General features: G+C 38.0%; 1 protein-coding gene across 2 annotated transcripts in view; it reads left to right on the forward strand.

Moving 5' to 3' along the window:
• The window catches only part of EPB41L3 (erythrocyte membrane protein band 4.1 like 3), a 154,811-nt gene that overhangs the window by 20,600 nt on the left and 116,126 nt on the right, over positions 1-18,085 (forward strand). The window contains exon 1 of one of the 2 annotated variants that reach the window (XM_081950963.1): positions 6,980-7,056. The exons of the other annotated variant lie outside the window; for it this stretch is intronic. The gene's annotated coding sequence lies outside the window, so the exon portion shown is untranslated. Of the gene's footprint in view, positions 1-6,979; positions 7,057-18,085 lie in introns of those variants that run through there. 2 annotated transcript variants of the gene reach the window in all.

Below are 18,085 nucleotides of genomic sequence, written 5' to 3' on the forward strand. Positions count from 1 at the left end.
GGTCATAATATGTTCATTTACTCAAGAGTTTTCCAGATTCCTAAGAACCTTGGTCATTCTTTCTCGAGATTTTGATCACTTTCCCCTATTTTAAAGGATTTGAAGAATGGAATCAGTTGATGTTTTTGCACTTCACTTTTTGATGGCCTCAAATCCAGAAAGAGCAATACGTTTCCTCGTTGTATACAATGCAGGAAGAAATCATTTTAAACACTATACATGTATACATCATAACTGGATAATATACATGTATAATGAGATTTCTCAATGCATGCAATTTAATGAGATCTACAATCAATCAAATCTTAATTTTTCTAATTCTGCTTCTCCTCCTTTCAAAACTCTATGGCCGTGATGGCGAACCTATGGCACGCATGCCACAGGCGGCACGCAGAGCCATTTCTGAGGGCACGCGAGGCATTGCCCTGTCAGCTCCAGTGCGCATGCGCCCGCTGGCCAGCTGATTTTCGATAGTTTTTTTTAAATCTTCGGAGGATTCCCTGAAGCCTCCAAAGGGCGAAAAACAGCCCAATGCAAACCAGAAATGAGGAGAGAGCTGCCGGAACGGGGGAAAGACAAGCGGCAAGAGGCTTCTTTCACTCGTGCTGGCTGCTCTGTTCCCCCCTCCCTCCCCTGCTACTAAAAAGGATCCTGCCCGATCGCTTGAATCCACAGAGAAATGAGTAGAGTTGCCAGCAAGGGGGGGGGGAGAAGACAAGCGGCAAGGAAAGGGGCTTCTTTCACTCGTGCTGGCTGCTCTGTTCCCCCCTCCCTCCCCTGCTACTAAAAAGGATCTTGCCCGATCGCTTGAATCCACAGAGAAATGAGTAGAGTTGCCAGCAGGGGGGAGGGGGAGAAGACAAGCGGCAAGGAAAGAGGCTTCTTTCACCCGTGCTAGCTGCTCTGTTGCCCTTTTCTCCATTTCAGTGATATGGCATCGAGGTTGCCCCACCCACTATCGCCCAGGTCCTCGCTTCTCCCAAACATTTCTTTGCCTACCTGATTTCCAGCTCCATCGCGTTTCTTGCCATCGTGTGCAGAGAAACAAAGTTTGTGGGACTAAAAAAAAACTTCAATCAATTACAACTTGGGGGGGGGGGAGAGATCTCGCAAAGTTGGAATTGATTGATTGAAAGGAGTTTTTTTTAGTCCCACAAACTTTGTTTTCCTGTCCAAAACGGCAAGAAACACGATGGAAAAATGCTACGGAGGGGAAATTAAATAGGCAAAGAAATGCTTGGGAGAAGCGAGGACCTGGGCGATGGGGGGTGGGGCAGGCTCCATGGAGTGGTGCTGAAATGGATTAAAGGGCAACAGAGCAGCCACCTTGAGGGAAAAAAGCTGCTTTTTCTTCTTTCCTTGTTGCTTGTCTTTCCCTCATGCAGATTGCTCTCTTCCTCATTTCCCTTTGGATTGCAGGGACCAGGCAGGATCCTCTGTGCTAGCACGGGGAGGGGGGGGTGAAACAGAGCAACCACCTTGAGGGGAAAAGGCTGCTTTTCCTTATTTCCTTGCTGCTTTTCTTTCCCCTGTGCCAGCAGCTCCCTTCCTCATTTGTCTATTGACTGTAGTGCCCAGGATCCTCTTTAATAGAAGGGGAGAATTTAGCAACTGGACTCACACCTGCCATTGTAAAAAGGGCCCAATCTTTACACAGGAGAATGATAAGGGAAGGTTTTTTGACACAGGAGCACACTTGAGCATCCTCCCACCCCCACCCCAATCTCTGCTGTTAGTGGCAGAGCAACTTCTCCCCTCACTGGGTGTTATCCAAGGGGAAGCAGCCAGAGCAGGGAGTGGCGAGGAAGCCTTGTGCAAAAATGCATGGTCCACACATGTGACCTGGGACATTACGTTATGTGGGTCGGCACTCGAGTTCATGTGATAGCGCGCACGTATGTGCTTTTGGCACCCGAGGCGAAAAAGGTTCGCCATCACTGCTCTATGGGATGGTGTAATATTCTTAATCTTACACTTGTTTACACTAATTGTAGGGTACAATTCTGTTTGCTAAATATAATCCCCACTGTCATCACTGTAGTATTTCTGTAAATGTTTTACCATGCCCGTGGCCCATAACATCTGTGAAAAATTTCATAATAAACTATTGCATTCAAGTATTTTACAAAGAAAAGAATTGTTTTTTATCTTTTCCCGGTAAGCCTTTCCTTTCTTGGAGATAAAAGAATATAGTTTCTCTTATCTGGAGATAGATGGTCCATTATCTCATTGTATTTATAAAATGTTATATAGACTCAAGAAACTCATACTGTAAAATAGTAAACAGATGTTTCCAAATGTATGATCTTAATTTTTTTTACTGTGATTTTGAAGAATGCATTTAGTTAGCTATATTTATGCTTTTCTTGTTAGATTTATATCCCGCTGCCTTTCTTATTTGGCCCCCATTATTTTTTTCCACAACAGCATCCTTGTGAATTTACCTTGGTCTAAGAAATAATTACTAGTCCAGAATGGTTCAGCAAGTTTCCATGGACTTAAGATCACTCTAGACCAAGCCTAACACCTTAATTCCTACATCAGGGGTGTCAAACTGGCAACCTGTGGGTAGGATATGTCACGCACAGAGCATGCCCTCCCTAGCTCAACGAAGGGAAAAAGGTTGTGATGCAATGTGTGATGGCAACATGACACCACACGTTTGACACCCGTGCCCTACATCATACCTCAGCTGTATAGTTTAGAAAAAATAGTAATATTATTCCTAAATAAGTGGCATATTTAAAATTACTTAAGGGATCCAAGAGCTCATAAAGAATATTTTTGAAAGTTTAGTAATCAGAGTCATTACAGCAGCAAACTAATTCATTTAATCTCTTGTTTTGACAGCTCTTTTGGAAGATGTAAAGTAGAGGCGCAGTTTTGATTCTCTTTGGATTTATATTTAGAATATAAGATAAGAACTATTAAATGAAAAGTAATTTTGTTCTATATTTTGTATCTATATGGTTTTTAATATGTCTGTACACCGCCCCGAGTCCTGTTTAGGAAAGGGCGCGGTTTATAAATAAAAGTTTACTTACTTACTTACTTACTTACTTACTTCAGTCTTTTGTTTAAACAACCCTCTTAATGCAGGATAGTATTTTTATCTGTTTATTAGTATTAGATCCTGTTTTTTAAATAATAATAATCCTGCCTTACTATGTATAACTCAAGGTAGAGTACACAATGTTTCCACCTGCCATTTTTCATTCGGCAACAACCCTGTGAGGTGGGTTGTGCTAAGAAAGAGCCCTTGGCTCAAAGCTACCCACTTGGTTTACAGTATCCTGGTTTCTACTTTAGTGCCCTGGCTCTCTACCTAAATGTCTTGTCAAATTGTGACCATTGATTAATTTGAAGCTTGAAAATTCCTGTTCAGATCACCCTTTGAGCGAAAATGTTGTTTGGAATTTGACTGTCCATAGGTTTCATACTCTTCCGTATATTGCAAATGCAACATTATGCAATATAAATACACTCAAATAAGTATGGTATTTATTTTACAGGTACACATTTACATATACAAAAGTGGATGAAACCTGACAGCTTTAAATCAAATAGCTGAGGTCCTGTATTTCTTTCCTAAAGAAAATACATACACATTTTCGAAAAGTATTTGGCAATAATTATAGAGTCTGCTACTCGGTCTATGCCAAAGAAGATTATTTCAAAGAAATAATCATAGGGTTCTTATAAAAAGGAAGTAAGGGGAAAGTTTAAATCCCCCCCTTTCTTCCATACATGAAAACAGAAAACATTTTAGATAACTACTTGTAAATAATAAAAAAAACCTGGATAGGTTTCAGAAAGATGGATGCAAGTACTTTTCCTCAGATAACATTAAATTGATTTGTGATTAGAAAGGAAAGATTATAACTTGCAGATTGGCTTGTACAATGAAAAACATGGTGTGACGAAGAATTGGGAAAATTTGAATTGAAAATATTGTGAAAGAAAGGCCCCAACAGTGATGTGCATGTAATTGTTTTTGACATTTTGAATATTAATTTTGGGTTAGAGAAATATGTCCATTCAACCAATTTTGCTTTATGTAATAATGTGCTCAAACAAGCTGTAGTTTAATGGGATTTGTGAAGTGAAGCTTAGTTTATAATTATTCACAGTTTCAGGTCAATATTGCTTTTGATTTCTTCTGAAAGTTTCACATTATCTTAAAGAACCATTGCATCTCTATTAAACAGAGTTATCTGACGTGATAGATAGATAGATAGAAGATGATAGATAGATAGATGATAGATAGATGATAGATAGATAGATAGATAGATAGATAGATAGATAGATAGATAGATAGATAGATGATAGATGATAGATAGAGATAGATAGACAGACAGACAGACAGACAGACAGATCTAAATCTCTTTATGTAAAGGCCATATCTAAGGGATTTTGTTCACACTTTATATGATGATTTAATGAAAGCTACTCGTCTTCATTACCTTTACCTTTTATTTCGATTTTTATACCGCCCCCTCTCCCCAAAGGGACTCGGGGCGGTGTACAGTCAGATGAAATAGATAAAATAGACTACAAACATGGAAACATAAAAACATAGAAGAGGAGGTAATACAACACTGTACAGGTAAAGCAGATAAAAACAGTATATAAACAATCCTAAAAAATACCCAATTAAAATTACCCAGTTAAAATATATCTGCCAAGAGGTATAATGAGGTTATGAATGGTCCAGGCCGGCTAAACGGAACAGGTGAGTCTTCAGTTTTCGTCGAAAGGAGAGAAAGTCGGTGGTGGTTCTGATATCGGGGGGGAGGTCATTCCAGAGGGTTGGGCCCATCACAGAGAAGGCTCTACTCCTAGGTGTCGCCCGTTGGCACTGCCTAGTGGACGGCACCCGGAGGAGCCCCTCCCTGTGAGAGCGAATCGGTTGCAGGGAAGTGTGTGGTACGATGCGATCCCGCAAGTACCTAGGTCCTGAGCCATGGAGCGCTTTAAAGATGGTGGTTAACACCTTGAAACGCACCCGAAAGACCACAGGCAGCCAGTGCAGCTCGCGCAGGAGCGGTGTTACGTGGAAGTACCTAGTACTCCCAAAAATAGCCCGCGCGGCTGCGTTCTGGACTAGCTGCAGTCTTCGAGCGCGTCCCAAGGGAAGCCCCATGTAGAGGGCATTGCAGTAGTCCAGCCGAGACGTCACCAGTGCATGAGTGACCGTGCGTAGGGCATCCCGGTCCAGTAGGGGGCGCAATTGGCGCACCAGGCGAACCTGGTGGAACGCCCCCCTTGCCACGGCTGCCACATGGTCATCCATTGACAGCCGGGCATTTAGGAGGACGCCCAAATTGCGCGCCCGTTCCACAGGGGGCAATTGCTCGCCCCCTATGGTCAGCGATGGAATCAACTGACTGAACCGGGGTGCCGGTAGCCACAGCCACTCAGTCTTGGAGGGGTTGAGCTTGAGTCTGTTGTCCCCCATCCAGACCCCGACGGCTTCCAAACACCGGGTCATCACCTCGACAGCCTCGTTGGGGTGGTCTGGGGTGGAAATTGTAATGGCTGTATTCAGGTGGTGTTATTAAATGTCTATTAACTTTTGGCTTTTGTACATATTTTTTGTTGTTTTGTTGACAACTACATAGTGTGAATTTTTAAGTATTGTTGCCTTTCTTGGACATAATTCAGGTGAAATAAGTGTGCTGATACTTATATATCAAAATTAGTTCTGCTATGGTTTAGCGATTCTTTGAAATCTGAGTAGCAATGAGGCTATGATTTAGCTTGGAAGATATGTTAAATCTTTCTTTATAGTGATTCAAAATCTTTAGAATTTGAATTTAGACTTTAAGCCTAAATCAGAGAGGAAATTCACAAGACCAGCTATATCAAACAGTGTGATCAACACCTGTTTTTTTTTGTTACCATCTTAATACTGTTGAATGCCTTTTTTTAACCTAAAAAGTGTGGCATAATTATTCACCAAAATTCTTTCTCATATCTTGTTTGCTTTTTAACCTACTGGCTTTTTAATATTTTAACTTGGTTGTCAGATTTTTTTCTTATCTCAATTTTAGAAAAAAACATTAATGAGAAGTAGTGAAATCTCTCTATTGATATAGAACAGACAAATATATAGTATTCATCACTGGAAGCTTTCAAGGAGACCCTGGAAAAGCCACTTGTCAGAAATGGTACAGGGTCTTCTACTTGAGCAGGGGGTTGGACTAGATGGTCCCTTCCAACTCTGTTATTCTGCTATTATATGGGGCAATTTATTTTTATTTGTAGTTATTATCTTTGACCCAAAATGTTCTTGTGAAGAAAGCAACGTAGATCAAAGGTAGACAGCTCTTCAGATGTTTTGGATTATAGCTTGGTCTATCTCCTGACATTGGCATGCTGGCTGAGGTTGATAGCAGTTGAAGCTGGAAGCATCTGTTGTGTTCCAGGTTCGTCTATGCCTGCTGCAGATTTAAAGCCAAAATAAAAACAGTGCCACATATCAGGAAAGGAATGTGTTGTCTGGCACTTTATTTTTAAAATAAAATACCTACATTTCTCAAAGTAAACCCTATTCTTTTTTTAAGCCTCTTATTTTACATTAATTTACTTGATAGTTTTTTGCTATCTGTCTCTAGTTCAACTCTCTCAACTCACATTGTTCACAACATCATGTCGTCATTAAGCATTCTCTTCCTTTCTTCTTTGGCATTTTTGCGTGGCTTGAACTTTGACTAGTAATAGCTTTGTCTTATTTTTTTCTTTGTAGGTTCAGCTTATTCATCTGAATCACAGTCCTGCTATTTTTTTTAAGTTCCTTTTCTAATCAGTACTTGGGTTTTCTTTATCAGCTCAATGGAACTTTGAAATTAAAAAAAAAAGAACCGTTGAAGAACCAGCTATTAAGTGGCATCAACACAACACTATTAATATTTAATATGGTAATCATAAAATGATTACTATTCAATTATTAACTTTGTTTTCCTTCTTTTTACACATGCTTTTATGACTTGCCTGCTACTGAAATGTGGACGTGTTACAATGGTCTGATGATGGTGGTCATATGGAAACACTGTGGTAAGTTCTGAAAATATTGTGAAATAAGAATATTGCATGAAGTTAAGAGGACAGTTGCTAAAAGAAAATGTGTACTCAACAATGAACATTCTTTTTAAAATTTTGGTTTAAGTACATTTGACTTTTAGTGTGTAATTTAAAATTTTATTGCCATTTTTTTCAATAGCGTAAACATGTGCTCTTTCATAATCTAGCTGTGTTTCTGCTATTTAATGTACAGGTAAAATAGGATATTGTGGATTTGAAGCTTAATGGTGCTCACCTTCTTTTTGTCTGCTACTCAGGATTTTTTTCCCCTACTTTTATGATACATAATTAGCTTCTAAATCATTTTGCTGAATAACAGACACTAGCTGATTTCACATTTGAGTACCAACGATCTCTGCTTTAGATTCTTTTTTGAAGTTCAAGAAAACTTTATTAGTTTGAGAAACTAATGACTCCTGACCTCAGGAAGATACATCTGGCATATGATTTCATGTGAATTCACCTAAGGGTGGAGGGGTTGAAGGGAGAGGCAGAGGCAGATTTGATGTACTGCAACTAATCTTAAAATGTAATCTTAAATTTGATATGGGATAATCATGAAATGAAATAATATGCCTGTCATATATAAGGTAGTAGAATAATAGTAAAATTAGATCAAAGAAATTCCAGGTCTGGATAACAGGCTAGGCAGCAGCTAGCAGGGGTATGTTTTATGTCTGATAACTATGAAGTTCATTAGTGAAATTGAAAAAAAAGTTAACCATAATAAGCAAATGCATCCAGTGGAAATATGATAAGAGCAATTATGCAATAGAAATGGAAATGCAATATCATTTCAGAGCACCTGGAAGTCCTAATTTATTTAAGTCTTCTGATCCAAATCCTGTATGATACAGGTTCCGAAATAGCTTGACAAAGAAACAAGTGACTTGCACCATCACTGAAACATCATCTGTGTTTTGTGCTTCCTCTCATTTTGAAAATTCTGAAGTGAAAAAAAACCCCGCTTCACTGATTAAGAAATTAGTTTCAGGATTAATTGTTTTCTTCTTTTATCATCTATTGCAAGGGTGTCAAACTCACGTCGTCACAGTGTCGTCATGTGACCTATCGTGATTTTCTTCCCCTTCACTAAACTGGGCATGGGCGTGGCCAGCATATGACTCATCTGGCCCCTGGGCCGCGAGATTGACATCCCTGATCTATTGAGTAAAAAAAAAACCTTCCAACAGTCAAGCAAATTGTTAACAAGGAATAATTTTTTACTGAAATTACTTGAATCAGTGCAGTAGAATGGGAATAGATTACAATTTTAAAAATAAAACTAGAAATTAATAACATTGTCTCATTATGGTGCTCTTATTTTTTTAAGAGTACCATAATGAGACAAGGCTGTATTAGTTGTGTTTGTAGAATAAAACAACTGATAATTAAATAGAAAGAGAGAAAAAGGAAAAACAGAATATACAAAAGAAAATAAACCATAAAGATTTACTAACTTTTGCAACTACTAACAACTTGATCTCATACAATGGTTGCCTGGATTGTTAGGTAATCAGGTCCAGTGATTAGCTTGGCAGCTGAGTGTTGATTATTTAATGATTTATGTTCAAAGCAGCATGCCTTAGTCAATGACTGAAGAATATTTCTTCTGTATGGCTAGAAGCTGATCAAGCTGAACAGCTTTGGCTGAGCATTAATTAGACTGCAAGAGAGATCTGTTTCTCATTTCCTTGGCACTAGAAGCTGGCTTACATTAATTGCTTACCAACTTTTAGGTCAAATTTCTAAAGGATTCCAGTCATTTCCTGACTACATCCAAACTTCTTGCCTGAGTAGGGTTGCCAGGTCTGCTTCCAAAAAATAGCGGACATGCGGTGTGTGTGTGTGTGTTAAGTAGTAAAAAAAATTACTTTTTTTTTACAATTATATATTTTCTTACAAACATTTTAACACGTATTAAAATAATCACTTCAAAACTTTACTTAAAATTCAAAACATCAAATATATTATAATAATATGTAAAATATTAAATTACATTTATTTAGATTTAATTCAAATTTAACAGTGAATTCACGAATTCGTAGAATTTGCTAAATTCACTGAAGCTATGTATTTGTGTTTTATACTAAGAACTGATTCAACTGATGGCTGTTACTAAAGATTAGCCTAATATTACTTACATGGTGATTTAATTAGAACACAGCAAAATAGTATTTACATAAAAACAATGATTAACTTTTATGTTTATAATGCTTCAGCGAAATCTTTGGTTTGACAAATTCGTGCTCTACATATTGAGGCTAGTACTCATTGAACCTCAAATGATGATACGTTATTGAGTGTTCCAAAACATACCTATCCAACTAAGAAAAAAATATATAAAAATAATAGGTAAATGCGAGTTAAGAAAAATAGTATGTAAATAATTTTATATACTTTTATTAAATGTCTTGTGAAACAATTGAGTATGATTAATATTTTTTTCGGAGAATCAAGTTCAATGGATATTCGATTTTTGTCTCATTCTAACTTATGAAAAAAAAAAGACAAAACATGATTCTCTATCCTTATTCTCTTAGACTGTACAGCTTTAGATTACGTACCATTTTATCATAAATCTTTTGAATTAAAAAAATGTCCACTATTTTGTGAAAAAAAATAGTGAACATAATGTGAAAAAAGCGGACTGTCTGCTCAAATAGTGACACCTGGCAACCCTATGCCTGAGAGGTTAGAAGCGTATAAGAAGTCAGTGAGAGGTACAGCTCTTCATTTTATAGACCAAGAAAGTTGCAGTTTATAAATGGAATTAAACTAAGAGAGATGCCATGTGTCACATTAATGTTGATAGTAAATATCAACGAGGCTGGCTACTGGAGCTGGTGAACGCTTCGCTGGGTGAGGGCCTTTTACCAGCCGCCTTGAAAGAGGCGGTGGTGAGGCCCCTGCTCAAGAAGCCTTCTCTGGACTCAACGGAGCTAGCAAATTACCGTCCTGTCTCCAACCTTCCTTTCTTAGCGAAGGTTGTTGAGAGTGTGGTGGCTCAGCAGTTTCCGCGTCACCTAGAAGAAGCTGATTATCTAGACCCGCGCCAGTCCGGCTTCCGGCCCGGTCACAGCACGGAGACAGCCTTGGTCGCGTTGGTGGATGATCTCTGGAGGGCAAAGGATGGGGGTTGTTCCTCCATCCTTGTCCTATTAGACCTCTCGGCGGCCTTCGATACCATCGACCATGGTATCCCATTGCGCCGTCTGGAGGGGTTGGGGGTCGGGGGCACCGTATTACGATGGTTCCGCTCCTACCTCTCTGGCCGGACGCAATGTGTGTTGGCAGGAGAGGAGAGGTCGACCGCGAGGCCCCTTATCTGTGGGGTCCCACAGGGCTCGATCCTCTCGCCTCTCCTGTTCAACATATATATGAAGCCGCTGGGTGAGATCATCCGTGGTTTTGGGGTGGGATACCATCTGTATGCTGATGACACTCAGCTGTACATTTCCACCCCAAACCACCCCAACGAGGCTGTTGAAGTGATGTCCCGATGTCTGGAAGCCGTACGGGTCTGGATGGATGACAACAGGCTCAGGCTCAACCCCTCCAAGACAGAGTGGCTGTGGCTTCCGGCTTCCCGGTTCAACCAGCATATGCCATTGCTGACCATCGGAGATGATCAATTAGCCCCGGTGGAAGGGGCACGCAATTTGGGCGTCCTCCTTGATGCCCGGCTGTCTATGGAAGATCATGTGACAGCCGTGGCGAGAGGGGCGTTCCACCAGGTTCGCCTGGTGCGCCAGTTGCGGCCCCTTTTGGACCGGGAGGCCTTGCGTACAGTCACTCACGCGCTGGTGACGTCTCGCCTGGACTACTGTAATGCTCTCTACATGGGGCTCCCCTTGAGGTGCACCCGGAGACTGCAGTTGGTCCAGAATGCAGCCGCGCGGGTAATTATGGGGAGATCGAGGTTCTCCCATATAACACCTATCCTGCGCGAGCTGCACTGGCTTCCTGTGGTCTACCGGGTGCGCTTCAAGGTACTGGTTACCACCTTCAAAGCGCTCCATGGCACAGGGCCTAGTTACCTGCGGGATCGCGTCCTGCCCCATACATCCCTGCGACCCGTCCACTCACACAGAGAGGGACTACTCCGGGTGCCGTCCTCCAGAGAGTGCCAGAGGGCAGCGCCCAGAAGTAGGGCCTTCTCTGTAGTGGGCCCCACCCTTTGGAATGACCTCCCCCCAGACATCAGAACTACAACCGACCTTCGCTCCTTCCGTATGAAGCTGAAAACCTACCTGTTTCGACTAGCTGACCTGGCATAACTCTACAACCTCCCCAGCCCAGGGCATTTTTAATTGTAATTTTAGTTTTTAAGGGTCAATTTCACTGGGGTTTTAACTTTTTAAGTATTGTAACTTATTTATTTATTCTTACCTCCTCTATATGCTATATAATACCTTTGTACGTCGCCCCGAGTCCCTGTGGGGAGAGGGGGCGACTAATAAGTTCAAGTAATAAATAAATAAATAAATAAATAAATATGCTGTGAAAAACAGAAACACGAGGAGATCTGGTCATAGATAGCTTACTAATGTATTATAAAAACAAATGATTCAGGTTTGGATTTATTATCTAAGATGCTATAGGTTTATACACTGAAAGTCTCTCACTTCTTGGATACATATTTAACTCCTTTTAAAACTTTTTGCAAGTGTTGTTGTTCCTCTGGATTTGGAACATAGAAGGTTCTGGTTTTGTAGTGTGCTTATTTATCAGGTTGCTAGTACCTCGATAGAGATATACTAGAGAAGAAGTTACAGTATCAGTTACTATACTTTTGGAACTTTACATTATGGAGTTAATTTTTCATTGATTGGGTTGTTTATATTTAAGTTGCCATGAGACTTTTGTATGTATCAGGAACAGAAAGTTCATTTATAGTATGTAACACTGGCACAATTTTAGTTGGGGCAAAGTACTCCAAAATCTTGATTATTGAGTTTTGCATAGAAAGAAAAAGGTCATAAAGTTGGTTTGGGGGGGGGGGGAACCATGTATAAATTTTGTTTATAAAATATTGAGGTACAATTCATACTTGACATTATTTGTGATGGTGGTAGAAAGGGGGAGAAATATTCACGAAAATAAAACTTTTTTTACTTGTGCCTTTTTCTCGTATGAAATTGACAACAGATTCTTTCTGGGATAACAGTAACGTACAACAAACTGTGATGCATACTTCAGTTCATCATACATTGTGGTTGGATTTTCAGTTTCCCTGTTGTAATAAAATCTATACTTCTTTTTTAATTTTAAAACACTTTGATGTGGCTAATTTAGTTGAAATATAGAATTGTGATTGCTAAAAGGTTAACGATAGGCACTAAGCAAACATTTTTTTAATATAACTCATGAGTCTTTTTTGGTGTTCTGTACTGTGGGTCATCTTAGCATCTTGGGAACCTTACTATTGATAGATTTTAAGATTAATGCATGAAATGAACTGAAACTTAAAGATAGCTGCCTAAAATGTTAGTCAGAGCCTGATGGAATAAACAATGGAATTGTTGCTGTTTTAAAGTATCTATTTATCAAAATATGTCCCATACAGGGATTCAGTGTGTAGCTTTAGAATGTTCTTTTCTCTTACGTTTTTTTCCCCCCAAATAATTTTTTCCCAATAGACTGATTTAGCCTTCCTAAACGAGATTTTGGTCCTTCATCCACCATTTCATTTGATGACTTTTTTCATTGTTCCATCTTTTCTCAGGTACTCTCATTGGCCGCATTTCCTGAGCTTTACTTGTGCTCCCCTAGTTCTTAGCCATTGACCCAGGTTAAGAAAAAAGTCAAAAGCTAGGAACCAGTAATTCTTGTCTTTAATGAGGAAAAGGGATTTTTCTGTTTTTTTTTTTTTTGTTTCTTATAAGGAAGTAATATGCAAATGTCGACTCTGTTCAAAGTTGCTTGCTCCAAAATAACATTTAAGTTGCATTTTCTTGCCTGTTAGCCTGAAACATAAGATGCAGCAAACAAATCACGCTGAAAAATTATTTGTGTATTTTTTATGTGTATGGAGATCATTGTTCCTTCTTGTTCTTTTTGCATTTAAACCATAGCTATTCATTTCAAGTTGTTGGAGGGATAATAGTGCTGATGAATGAGTATTTAGTCTGTCACATAAAAGATTAGCTTTAAAGAAAATGAAGCAAAGAAAATTACAGTGGCAAAGGTTGCTAAATTACACTTGCACAGGAAGATGTTCATGATAAGGAAGTAGTTAAAGAGTTCCATTTGGAAAGAAACTGCAAGCTGTGGCCTACACTTTATGTGTCAGCATAATGAGGAAACAATTGATTCATAAGGTTAGTGAAGCATTGTAGGTGCTAACAAAATAGAAAATCTAAGAGATAATTTAAAGCAATGAATCCTTTCTCTGTGTCTCCTTATGGAGAAATAAACGAGGCTGCCCGAAGCAGGTTGTGGAATTCCAAGGAGAAAACAACCACTGGTAAATCTAGCCTCCTTTCCCCCTATTTTTTATATTAAACAAAACTTCCAGTTTATCAAAGTCATTGGTCAGTTTCATGGGTCCAGGTATTGATGGCCACAACACTTGAAAATTTTAACTTGCAAATGTATGAAGTGTATATGGTAAAGCATATACATTAATGAAGGAAGTGAAAGAATGATAAATTGTGTGATAATGAAACTGAAGGAAAAGGAAAGGCTCTGATCTGAGTCAAAATTTTATGCTACGATCTAATAGAGAGGATTTGATGAATTGTCTTTTTACAACCCTATAATCCCTTGCTTCATGGTGGGGTCAGGACAACTGAATGGAACTGAGCATTTACTGGCTGGGTGCCCTTCCTTTTTTTTAAAAAAAAAATATATATATTTATTTTTTATTTTCAAAACAAACACAATACATCCTTCTTTACATACTGTAGAAAGTGTATCAGTTGGTTACAAAAAGTCTTTAGTGCATCTCTTCCACAGTCAACAAACATAATTCATATTAATTCAGGTATTTTAACTCAGATATTTATACATGTTACCATCATCATACCTCCATTTTCATTTGACTATAATTGTTTAAATGTCCTTCATCATAAAATATACCAAGTTTAAATATATAACCACATACTGGCATTTCATTTACTATTTCTAAAATCCTCCAATAACACTGAATCCTTATGTCCTATTCTAGCTAAAAATCCATAATATTTAATAACAAAGTTTTCTAATCCTCCTTTCCAAATCACTGTTTACAATTTACATCCAGTTTCCTTATGTTGTACCCATACCTGTATATACATGGTTATCATTATCCCTCCTTTATTTAACTATATCCTGTATCATAACATTTTCCCCTAATAATCAAGACTTAACTGTATCTAACTTAGTTCTTTTTTATTAACCTTTATATATAATCCAAAAGGATTTCTAATCTTCCTTTCATGGGTACCATTCAATATTCATATCCAATTATTACTTATCGTAACACTACACATTGTATACATTATTATCAGTATCAATTATTTATTTAACTATATCTATTGTCACTAAATTTCACTAAGTTTAACTAGTTTTTAATTATACTCTTCCATCTATCAACCTGTATCTTTCCAGTAGCAAAACAGTCTCATATCTTCTGCCATTTGTGGTGTCAGTCCTCTAATCATCTCCTTAATCAACTTTGTATGGACTCCTCTTAGCAACTCCTTGCTTATAAAATCTCTCATGTAATTTCGATGCCCTTCTTCTGTTTCCTTAATCAGCTTATCTTTGATTGTCGGTAGTGTTATCAATGATATTGCTAATAAAATTTCTCTCTTTAAATCTGTAAATTCTTCTGTTTTTTCTTCTTCTGTATCTTGCCATCTGGGGTAGATTTCCCCTCCATTTAATTCCTCTTTCAGTATTCCACTCTTTCCATTTTCAGAGACAAACCAATCACCATAAATATCAGCAATTTTAATTTCTTTATATTCATTTTCCTCTTCGATTTTTAGGATTTTAACCACCATTTTTCCACTTGATAAACATGTCCAACTTCTTCATCATATTTTGCTGTTAGATGCTCTAAGTCTTCCAACTTCTTCTCTATCCTCTCATATGTGTTTGATAATTTCTGTATTTCTGAGAATATCTTTTGCAGACTTAAAATTTCTTTCTGCTGTTGAAATTGTGCCATTATCTCCAGCTAACAAACACTGCTGCTCTAGCTTGGAAGGTTTTAACAAGATTAAGCATAGATTCACAATAACGTTTTACTCTCACCTTTCTCTGGTTAAAGATATACTTCAAAGGGACATCTGTAAGCTTTTATTCTTATCACTCTCTATAAACAAGCAGTGAGACTTTGGAGTGCCAAGCTAGGATAATCAATGAGAAAAGTAAGAGTGTTTCTTTTCCAATACACAAACCTCCAGCCTCCAAGTAGCAGTGTTATTGTTGCAATTTTCTTTGTTTCTTTTTGTATCTTTTTTGTATTTCAAGTTTTAAAAAAAGTCTGATTCTTGAATGAGTTAGAAGAACACCCACAGTAGTGAAAGAAGAGAATTTTAGTCTATAGGTTACAAAGAATAATAAAAAAAAATAGAAGAAGAAAACTTAATCCATTCATTTAAAAGGCTTGCATAAATTCCATCCATGAAGATAGCATTTAAAAAGTAAGATAACCCACTGTCCAAAATTTAATTCCGCTGCTAATTTCTTCTGTTCTCCAATTTAAATTAATTTTAAGTTTTTTATATGCAGTCTCTTTTAAAACGGTAAAAAGTCCTCACCAGCTGGAAACACTTTCTTCTTCTGTATCCTTCCATTTTGGAGCCGCCCCGACTTCATCAGCCTAATGGCTGGATTTTTTGTCGCCAGCTTGAAGAACTTCTTTTGGATCGATCAGGGACTTTGCGATGTCCCTGAGATCAGCAAGACGTATTCTTCCTGTTCACCGTCTCTGTGGGCGGTTTAGGTCCTTTTGGACCACCCAGCGCCAAAAGTATCGACAGCGATCTCAGAGCATTGAGATCGCACCTCGTCGCGACATTGGCTCCTTCTCCCTGGCCGGGTGCCCTTCCTGATGCCTTTGCAGCAGATATTTTCTTGTTGCGCTCTGATAGAGAAGCATCTGTCACTACACCACACAGTTGGAAATAAAAACGTAGATTTAATTATAAGTGAAATTTGTTAAAATGTGTAACTTGGAGTAAGCTATATAATTGTGTGTGTGTTTATGTATACTATATAAATATAAAAATAGAAATTCATATATAGATGATAATTATATACTCTCCAATGAATGGTAGTTATAAAAATAAATAGAGAAACAATCAAGATAAAATTACATCACAGAGTGCCAGAGAAGTGTGCAAAATTACACTAAATGGGAAGCATGAAGATAGTTGCCTGATAGAATGGTATATTCTATATAAAGAGAGCAAATAAATCAAGTTTCAGGTGTGGAGAAAAGGGCTGAATAAGAAGAGTTCAGCAAAGGTAATGTAATTAAGCATAAAATGATTCAGTGATTTGGAATGAAACTGATATAAAGAAATGCTGCAAGAACTATTTTAGAGATTTGGATGGGAAGGATAGTAATAAATCAAAGGGTGAAACTGAAAAAAAAATTATACACGTCCGAGAACAATTATGAAAAGGAATTAATAAATGCTGTGAAAATGTTGAAAAATGGTAATGTTGAAAATATAGACCAGCGGTCCCCAAACTTGGAGGCCTAGCTGATAGAGGAGAGGGAGGCTGTGCCAGTGGCGGGCTTGCACTTGCCCACACAGTCCTTGTATGACAGGTGAGCTAGTGTACATGTGTGCAGCTTGATTTGTGCAAGCACGGGCAAGTTTGTCTGTGCATGCCCATACTCCGGCCACCACTCGCACGGCCCAATTTCAAAGAGGCAATGGCCCAGTACTGGGCCATGTCCTGACAGCAGGGGACCCTTTATGTAGACAGCGTAACTACAAAAATATTAAAATAATGGATGTCATTTGCTTATGAATTCGCTGTGAGACTTGTTTATTAAATCTCTTGCCTGACAATTTGGAGAATGTGATTGTTACTTTATGCATAAATAGCAAAAGTAAATACCAAAATGTACAGCCCCCCCCTCTCTTTGTCTTCAGTGATCATCCCGTTGTGTCAGTCCAAATGTTAGCAAGTAAATTGCAGAAGTATTTGCTTATAAAGTATGTTTGGGAAGATGTTTATCAGAATTCTGATTGAAAGGATATGAAAAGTGGCAAATTTGAAAAGGGCATTGTGGTTTATGCTGGTCAAATGGTATACAGGCCAGGTATTAGCTTCTTAGCAATCCACTGAAAATGTAGGAATATTGGATTTTGAGAAGAATTACTTCCTGAGATCCACAAAAGAACAGAATATAACATCTCTTTGCTTAAATATAACATTTTTTTATAAAACTCTTCAATTTTTATATTTTGTATAAAAATATATTTTATACAAATATTTTTTATAAAAATATATTTTGTACAACAAAATCTTGTATTTTGTTGCAAAACCATTCATCCAACTTAATTTTTGCATTTATTAACCACACTTTTAAATATAATATACATTGGATGAACAAAACTAGTGTGAGAGACAATAACCATGGAGGGAGAAATAGTGTGAAGAACTAGGGTGAAGTGATAGTTCCTGAGAAAGGAGGAGGCAAATTCTAGAAATGGATGCCAGACAAGAAACACCACAGCCAGGAACTGGATGGGACACAGAGAAAGAAAGTAAGGATAGTCACTGCGAAGAGTCTCCCAGGATATATCTGTTAGGCTGAAGTTATTAAAGATTTAGTATGGCAATTCTGTCTACTGCATGTAAGCAAATAAAGAACTGATTTATTCCACATCATTCTTGGGCTTCACCTGACAAGTTTTAATTATGCGTTTATATTTAATAGGTTATATTTATTTATTTTAAAATTTTCTGTTTGATGAAAATAAAAATATTTTTAGAGCCCAATTTAGAAATATACACAGAGCAAATCCGCTAAGAATTTTGATGGGAC

Source organism: Natrix helvetica, assembly GCF_964273705.1.
Source record: "Natrix helvetica genome assembly, chromosome: 4".
In the NCBI taxonomy this organism is placed as follows: domain Eukaryota; kingdom Metazoa; phylum Chordata; class Lepidosauria; order Squamata; family Natricidae; genus Natrix; species Natrix helvetica.